Source organism: Zingiber officinale, chromosome 6B (assembly GCF_018446385.1).
Source record: "Zingiber officinale cultivar Zhangliang chromosome 6B, Zo_v1.1, whole genome shotgun sequence".
Lineage (NCBI taxonomy): Eukaryota > Viridiplantae > Streptophyta > Magnoliopsida > Zingiberales > Zingiberaceae > Zingiber > Zingiber officinale.
In genome coordinates this window covers 97121848-97130468 of record NC_055996.1, presented here as the reverse complement: position 1 = coordinate 97130468, position 8621 = coordinate 97121848, and positions in this window count along the sequence as shown.

Genomic DNA, 8621 nt, shown 5'->3' with positions numbered 1-8621 from the left:
GAGATTAGGCAAGGGGAAGCCCTAGACTAGTCCTAACTAGAGGTTAGGAAAGGGAAAATCCTAGTGAGTGAAGCTAGGTGGTGGAAGTCCTGGTGAGTGAAGTCAGGTAGTGGAAGCCCTAGTGAGTGAAGTTAGGTGGTGGAAGTCCCGGTGAGTGAAGTCAGGTAGTGGAAGTCTTAGTGAGTGAAGCTTGGTGGAGAAAGTCCTAGTGAGTAAAGTTAGACAATGGACATGTTCCTAATTGAGGGAATTGTAGGCATCGGTCTGACATAAGTTTTCAGTGAAATCTAAAGTCATGACGAATAGTCTCGAGACTGTTAAAATATTTAATACTTAATTTTCATATTATATATGCTTGTTGTGCTAATTTTATGGTGCAAGAAATTGAAGCTACAAGTTGGCTAGAAAAAGGACTCCCAAGCGCCCAGAGGTTTGGGAACCTTAGTATGTCTAGGTGCCTGGAATGGGCTGAACCCAGCCACATGTACAGTTGAGTTGGTACACTTCGATTGGTCAACACATGTCAGAATCTAGGCACTCAGGAATAGTCAAGGCACTCGAGAGTGGATAGATGTAAGATGGATAAAGTTTCATAAGGTACGACCACGTCAGTGGTCCATACGCTTGGGGGTGGATAACTCAGCGTCGAAGCATAATCAAATAAGCTTCAATGGAGGCGCTCGGGGGTGGTCCAGACACTTGGAAAGGCCTATAAAAGAAACTTCAACCAGCAACATCAGATGATCAATTCAGACAACAGTTTATGTGCTTCCTTGACCGTCCGGCTGCTCTGACTTTGTACTACTACTATGCTGCGATGTTGCTACATTCGACTACTGCAGATAGTCCAACACCAACACACGAGCTCACTAAATTCTTCATCTTCATGTTGGTAACATTTTTTGTTGTCATTTAATTTACTACATAAAGGAAGTGTGTTACACTTCCTTCTTCTTTCTCATTGCCTCGATTACTCTATCGGAAGTTTACTGGTAAAGAGTTTTAGTGGATTATCCATTAGGGAAGGTCTAAAGGATCTCAGTTTTGGAGTTGAAGTTGTTAAAGGCTCTGAACCAAGTAAATTATTTTGTTTTGTTTTGTTCTTTCTTACTTAGTTTATTTCTCCACTACGCACTCACTTTCAAAAGTCGAAAAAGAAACATTTTTAAAATATACATAATTCACACCCACCCTCTCACATATAATCAATCCTATAAAATTAACTCAAGGTGCCTTGAATGAGATTGGAGCCATTGTCGCAGAGATAAGCAGCGGAGTCCACGTCAGCTACACTATGGCACCTTCATCAAAACTGAGGCGCCTTTATCGGAAGTGAGGCACCTTTGATGAACTGAGGTGCCTCCATTAAGCTAGATCAGCCGAACGTTGTCAAACTTCATCCTGTTGGAAGCACCCTTGATCAATAGAGGTGCCCCAAATTGTCACGTCAACAAAACGATCATTTCAACTAGTGCACTATATATAGTGCCCTAGACCTAGCTGTAAAAGATAACACTCGTTCCTAATTAATAAATATTATATTTACTTTTCTAGAACGTTCAACTGCTGTAAGGGGTTTCTCCATCTTCGACCTTTGCCGAAGGAGTTTCTTTATTGCTTTCAACTATCTTGGATATATTAACAACCACTCCTTGTTAAGCAAGTAGCAAGAAAAGGTCTAATTAATTTATAAGTTGTCTATTCACCCCCTCTAGCCTGTTCAACAAGTGGTATTAGAGCTCAACCACCTTAGAAGGATTAATCGTTGACTAAAACAATAAAAAGATGATCAAATCAAGCATTCATTCACCGAAATTCGAGAGAAAATTCGTGCTTAGGAAGTGATGAATAGAGGTATTTTTAAAATAGATTTTGGTATATTTCTAATAACTAAATATGATTTTGAAACACCTAAGGATGAGGAGAATAGAGAAGAAAATGAAGAATGCCAATGGAATAAAAATCAGCAAATCGATTTTGTGGCTAATGGCAAGGCAAAATTTCATCTGTTAAGCGTATTACCATCCCAAGAAGTCAATCGGATCAACGCCTATGACTCCGCCAAATAACTCTAGGAGAAGTTATTGGAGCTTCATGAAGGCACCTCGGAGGCCAAACTAGCATGACGGGATTTGCTCCCAAATCAACTAAGCAACATACGACTAAAAGAAGGGGGAACGGTCGTACAACTGCACGTAAAGCTAAAAGAGGTAATCACTGGGCTCAACAACCTTTGAGAAATACTAACACGAATAAAGATTCACTAAGGTACACATTGAATTCATTTCCAAGAACCCCAGAATGAACGTCAATCATAGACTCCTACTACATTTCCAAGGATCTAGAGGTAAGTACTTTAGAAATTTTATTTTCAACTTTAGAATTTCACGAATCTCGATGTGCAGAACTCCAAAAAGAGAAGCTGAAACACAACCTAACGCTAAAAACCAAAAAGAACGAACCGGATTCAAAATCATCCATCGATGAAAATGAAGAGGCTTATATAGTAAGAAAATTTTTAAAGTTCTTTAAATCTAACAACTTTAATAAGAAACATGCAACAAAACTACTTCAGAGAAAGAGAAAAGTAAGGTGCTATAAATGCGATGAAGAAGGGCATATCATGGACGATTGTCAAACATTAAAATGCAAAGGAAAAGAAAAGAACAGTGGGTCAAGAAAGTCGACACACAAGAATCTCAAAGCGGCATGGAATGAAGTATCGTCATCCATGCTCGAGACAGAAGAATATGTCGAGCTAACATCAGTGTCAATGTCATATATTGCAAAATTATTTAAGAAAAGAAAGCTGGCTAAATAAATTGACGCCCTTAAGTGTTTCGACGATGTTCTTCCTCTATATCTTCCAAAGTCGCTAGAGTTTGGATGAGGATGTGGGAAGGTTGACGGCTTTCAAGGGTGAGAGGAGGGGGTATTTAAAAAGGTAAACTGGGTTGTGTTGCTAGCAAATCGAGTAGGGTTCGTTAACCTACTAATACTTTAATTACTTAAACCCTTTAATATTAAACCATAGCATAAATCTTGGTTTGTTTAAGTGAACCATTTTTTTTAAATGCTACATGTATTCTTCATGATCTCACACAATTAAATCCTTGTCACTCTATCTGTGTAGTCGATCATGTTGGACACAAACAATCTGTTGTCGGAGATTTACGGATATTAGTTGAATTTAAGCTACACTGAATTAAATTTAACTTACAGTCGAAATGACCTGAGCGGATAATCTCAGGCTTCCAACAGGGGTTGGTTTCTGTAACGTGTAGAAGATCAGACTAATTCACCGAGCGGGCAGACCAAATTGACAGGACAGGTCTGCAGAGCGGCAGTCCAGATTGACAAGGCAGGTATGCAGAGCGACAGACCATATCGACAGACCAGAGCGGCAGGGTAGGTCTGCAGAGCGGCAGACCAGATCAACATGGCAGGTCTGCAGAGCGGTAGACCAGAGCGACAGACCAGAGCGGCAGGGTAGGTCTGTAGGGCGGTAGACCAGAGCGACAGACCAGAGCGGCAGGGCAGCAAATCAGAGCGATAAACCAGAGCGACAGGACAAGTTTGTAGGGCAGTAGACCAGAGCGACAGACCAGAGCAGCAGGGCAGGTCTACAGGGCAGTAGACTAGAGCGACAGACCAGAGCGGCAGGGCAGTAGACTAGAGCGACATACCTGATCTTAATCTGGCAAAAGACAGACCGAGCGAGTAGACTGGTCGACCGGACGGACGAAGAGATCAACCGATAAAATTGACCGAGGCATGCGAGAGTCGCAGTTTCCTTGAAACAGATTCGCCCACCTCCGGCTATGCTTCGAGGCTTACAAGGGTCATCTGTTTCCCAGGATACAATGACCGACCGTGAATTCGACCAAGCATTGGCAGTCACGGATATATTTTTCTGCCTATGATCGGAGCCTCCTTATATAGGAGCTCGGATCAATGGCCAGAGTTAATGATCTTAATGGTCATTATTAGCCGAGCAGTGAAACGACCACCGTTTCACTCATTATTACTCGATTGATTTTATTTTGCATTAATATCAAATTTAATGCATCAGTTTCACAGCAACAAAAGATCTACGTGGCAAAATGTTGGTTGTTTCACTTGGACAAATTTTGCCCCCACCGGTCCGGCATTTGTGTGCGCAGGTCGCGCTCGCACACGAGTCAACTTGGTTTAGTGTAGTCCGGGCCCTAGATTTGCACCCCCCCTGCGTACCCACGCGTGAGAGAGAGTCTCTCCCCATGCATTTGTTCACATCCTCAATGTATGTGAATCAATATAAACCAACAAAGATGCCTTGAAACTTCCAATGTGGGACTAAAGTCCCATTCACAATGGAGCCTCTTTCCTCTTCCATTTCTTTTCCATTCACTTATTCAACAATCCCCCACATGAATGGAGATAGGGTAAGTGATAGCATTCATCAGTTGAGTTAAGTATAGGATATGTAGGTTTTACCCTTTGAACCTTCCCTTGTGAAGATCTGATTGCTTACTGGCTGATAGTAGATACGAAGTCCTTGAACTATATACTGTCGTCTGTGTAAGCAGTGACAAATCTCACCCAAGACTCTCCATGATACAACTCAGTTCTCACGAGTGTGTTCGTTCTTGGCCATGAACACACCTGGTTCTGTGAGAAGCTTTAAGAATTGTGCCTCCAATTCTCTTCGAAGCGGCCCCACTTCTTTCTCACATAGGTGATCCCTCAAGAGTTACCATATACTCTTTTTGATCATTAAAAGCCCATCGGCTTACTCTGGTTTAGTCACTGTTTCATTGGGCTACCCCCTACAGTGTATTTAGTCAGTGCAGATTAGTTGTCCCTTTGAACCTAGTTCTTGGGATCTCCAGTCAGCATAGGTTGGGTGTCCTCTACACTGATCGCTGACAACGACATTAAGCTCATTCCTCTTGATGAGCTTGCAACTAACTTTCGATTTAACCCCTTAGTTAGCGGATCCGCTAGGTTATCTTTTGACTTCACATAGTCAATAGTAATAACTCCCGTTGAGAGTAGCTGTCTAATGGTATTATGTCTACGACGTATATGTCTAGACTTACCATTATACATATGGCTTTGTGTCCGACCGATTACTGATTGACTATCGCAATGTATTCAAATCGCCGGCACAGGTTTCGGTCATCGTGGAATATCTTCTAAGAATTACCGTAGCCATTCAACCTCTTCACCACATTTGTCAAGAGCTACAAACTTAGATTCCATCGTGGATCTGGTTATTACGGTTTGCTTAGAAGATTTCCAGAAAATGGCTGCACCTGCTAGAGTGAAGACATATCCACTCGTAGACTTAAAAGTCTTTTATATCAGATATCTAACTAGCATCGTTGTATCCTTCGATCACAATAGGATATCTTGTATAGTGCAGTCCATATTCACGAGTACACCTCAAGTATCTCAGTACAATCTTGTTATCCCTTTCAGTGCTCAACACCAGGATTACTCGTGAATCTACTCAGTTTGCTTACTGCGTAGGCCAAGTCTGGTCGTGTACAGCTCATCAAGTACATTAGACTTCTAATCACTCGAGAGTACTCTATCTGCGAGATACTTTCACCTCTATTTTTTGATAGATGTTGACTCGTATCTATCGGCGTTCGTGCCAACGCAGTATCACCCTTGGTGAATTTCTCAAGAATCTTGTCCACGTAATGGGACTGACTAAGAACAAGTCCTTCTGTCATTCTAAGAATTTTGATTCCTAGAATCACATCAGCTAGGCCCATGTCTTTCATGTAAAATCTTAAGTTCAACATATCTTTAGTGAATTTGATTATCTTATCATTACTCCCAATGATAAGTATGTCATCTACATAGAGGCACAAGATGACATAGTCACTCTCCGTGGCTCTCATGTTGACACATTTATCACATTCATTGATCTTGAATCCACATTCCTTCATGGCATTATCGAATTTCTCATGCCACTGCTTTGGTGCTTGTTTCAAGCCATATAATGACTTCACCAATCTACAGACCTTGTTTTTCTGCCCTGGCACAGAAAACCCCTCAGGTTGGTCCATGTAGATTTCCTCTTCTAAATCCCCATTTAGAAAGGCTATTTTTTCATCCATTATATTTGATGTATTTTGAGATTTCATAGAGCGGAAATAGCTAACAATACTCTAATGGAAGTTATTCTCGACACTGGAGAGTATGCATCGAAGTAATCAAGGCCTTCTCATTGTCGGTATCCTTTGATTACCAATCTGGCCTTGTATTTATCGATTGTGTCATCTGATTCCATTTTCTTCTTGAAGATTCACTTACAACCTAATGGTTTACTTCCCGGAGGAAGATCCACAAGTTCCCAAGTGTGATTTTGCAAAATAGATTCTATCTCATATACAATTGCCTCTTTCCAGTGAGGTCCATCAGAAGAGCTTACAGCTTCTGAATAACTTTGGGGCTCACTCTCCAACATGAAAGTGATAAAATCCGATCCATAGGATTTTTCTACCCGAGCTCTTTTGCTCCGTCTAGGCTCAACCTCCACAGGTTCCTCGTCATCATCATCTTCTTCTTCGCCTTGTGTTTTGTTTTCCCGTTTTGAGGAGCTAGCATCCTCTCGGGTCTTATATGGAAACACATGCTCGAAGAACGAGACATTTCTTGATTCGATTATCGAGTTCTTGTGTATCTCCGGTATGTGACACTCATACATACAAAATCTATACGCAGTGCTGTTTTGTGCATATCCAATAAATATGCAATCAACGGTCTTTGGTCCTATCTTAATCCTTTTTGGATCAGGCACCAACACTTTGGCAAGACACCCCCACATTCATAAATATTTGTAGGACGGTTGTCTTCCATTCCACAACTCATAAGGGCTCTTATCTATTTTCTTCCGGGGCACCTTATTTAAAAGGTAATTAGCTGTTAGCACAGCTTCCCCCCATATGGACTCTGGTAATCTAGAGCTCAATAGAAGAGCATTCATCATCTCCTTTAGAGTTCGATTCTTTCGCTCAGCAACTCTATTTTACTGAGGAGTATAAGGAGTTGTCGTTTTGTATCTGATCCCATGTTCAGCACACAACTCAGCGAACGGTGACACATATTCACCGCCTCGGTCACTTCAAACCACCTTAATTTTCCTATTAAGTTGGTTTTCAACCTCATTCTTATAGAGAGCAAATTTCTCTATAGTTTCATCCTTACTTTTGAGAAGATACACATAACAATATTTTGTGTTATCATCTACAAAAGTGATGAAGTATTTATTACCACCATGTGTTGGCGTACCTTTTAGGTCGCACACATCAGAGTGGATTAGGTCAAGTGGTTCACTACTTCTTTCAATATGTTGAAAGGATGACCTTGTCATTTTTGCTTCAACACAAATCTCACACTTGTGTTTTGGGTCAAGGTGGAATGTAGGTATGCTTTGCATATTAATTATATCTACACAATACATCATAGTTAATATGCCCTAGTCTACCATGCCATAAACATGAAGACTCAAGTATATAAGTGGAAGAGCTTTCAATTTTATTTATCTTAGGCCTAATCGCCATTACATTGAGCTTAAACAGCCCATCAGATACATAGCCCCTTCCTACAAACACTCCATTCTTGGACAATACAACTCTGTCTGACTCAAAGACAATGTGAAAGCCATGCTTGCTTAATAATGATCCGGACACTAGATTCTCTCGAATCTCCGGAACATACATCACATTGTTCAGAGTGAGATCCTTGCCCGAGGTCATTTTCAGCACCACCTTTCCTTGGCCCAAGATGTCTGAGGTTGCTGAGTTCCCCATGAACAGTTTGTCTCCAGTGACTTCTTCGAAGTTGTGGAGCAGCTCCTTGTTGCAGCACACATGTCTGGTGGCTCCAGTATCGATCCACCATTGTCGCGGGTTTGAACCGATTAGGTTCAACTCAGAGACCACAACGCAGAGGTCGTCCATTTCTGGTCCCTCATTCAGGTTGGGCTCTTGCTTCTTCTTCGGCTTTCTGCACTCCGAAGATTTGTGACCCACTTTGTCACAGTTGAAGCACTTCCCAGAGAACTTCTTCTTGCTGATGCCTCCTCTGGGTTCCATCTTGGAAGACTTGGGGTTCTTCCATTTCGAGCTTTGACCGTGCTCGACCACTTGGCTTTCATAGTAGCCTGAGAGAATAGTTTTTTCTCTGAACTCTTGTTGTATTCTTCTATGCGAAGTCGAACAATGAGTTCCTCCACATTCATCTGCTTCAGCTTGTGCTTCAGGTAGTTCTTGAAGTCCTTCCATCCGGGAGGCAGCTTCTCAATGATAGCAGCCACCTGGAAGGTTTCACTCAGAACCATCCCTTCTGAGTGGATCTCGTGCAAGATCACCTGAAGCTCCTAGACTTGGTTAATCACCGTCTTGGAGTCAACCATCTTGTAGTCTAGGAAACGACCCACGATGAACTTCTTTGTCCCTGCATCCTCCATCCTCCATCTTGTATTTCTTGTCCAGGGACTCCCACAGCTCCTTAGCCGTTCTCTTCATGCTATACACAGTGTACAACGAGTTGTCAAGGCAGTTGAGGATGTAGTTTCGACAAAGGAACTCAGAATGAGTCCATGCCTCCATTGTACTGATGGT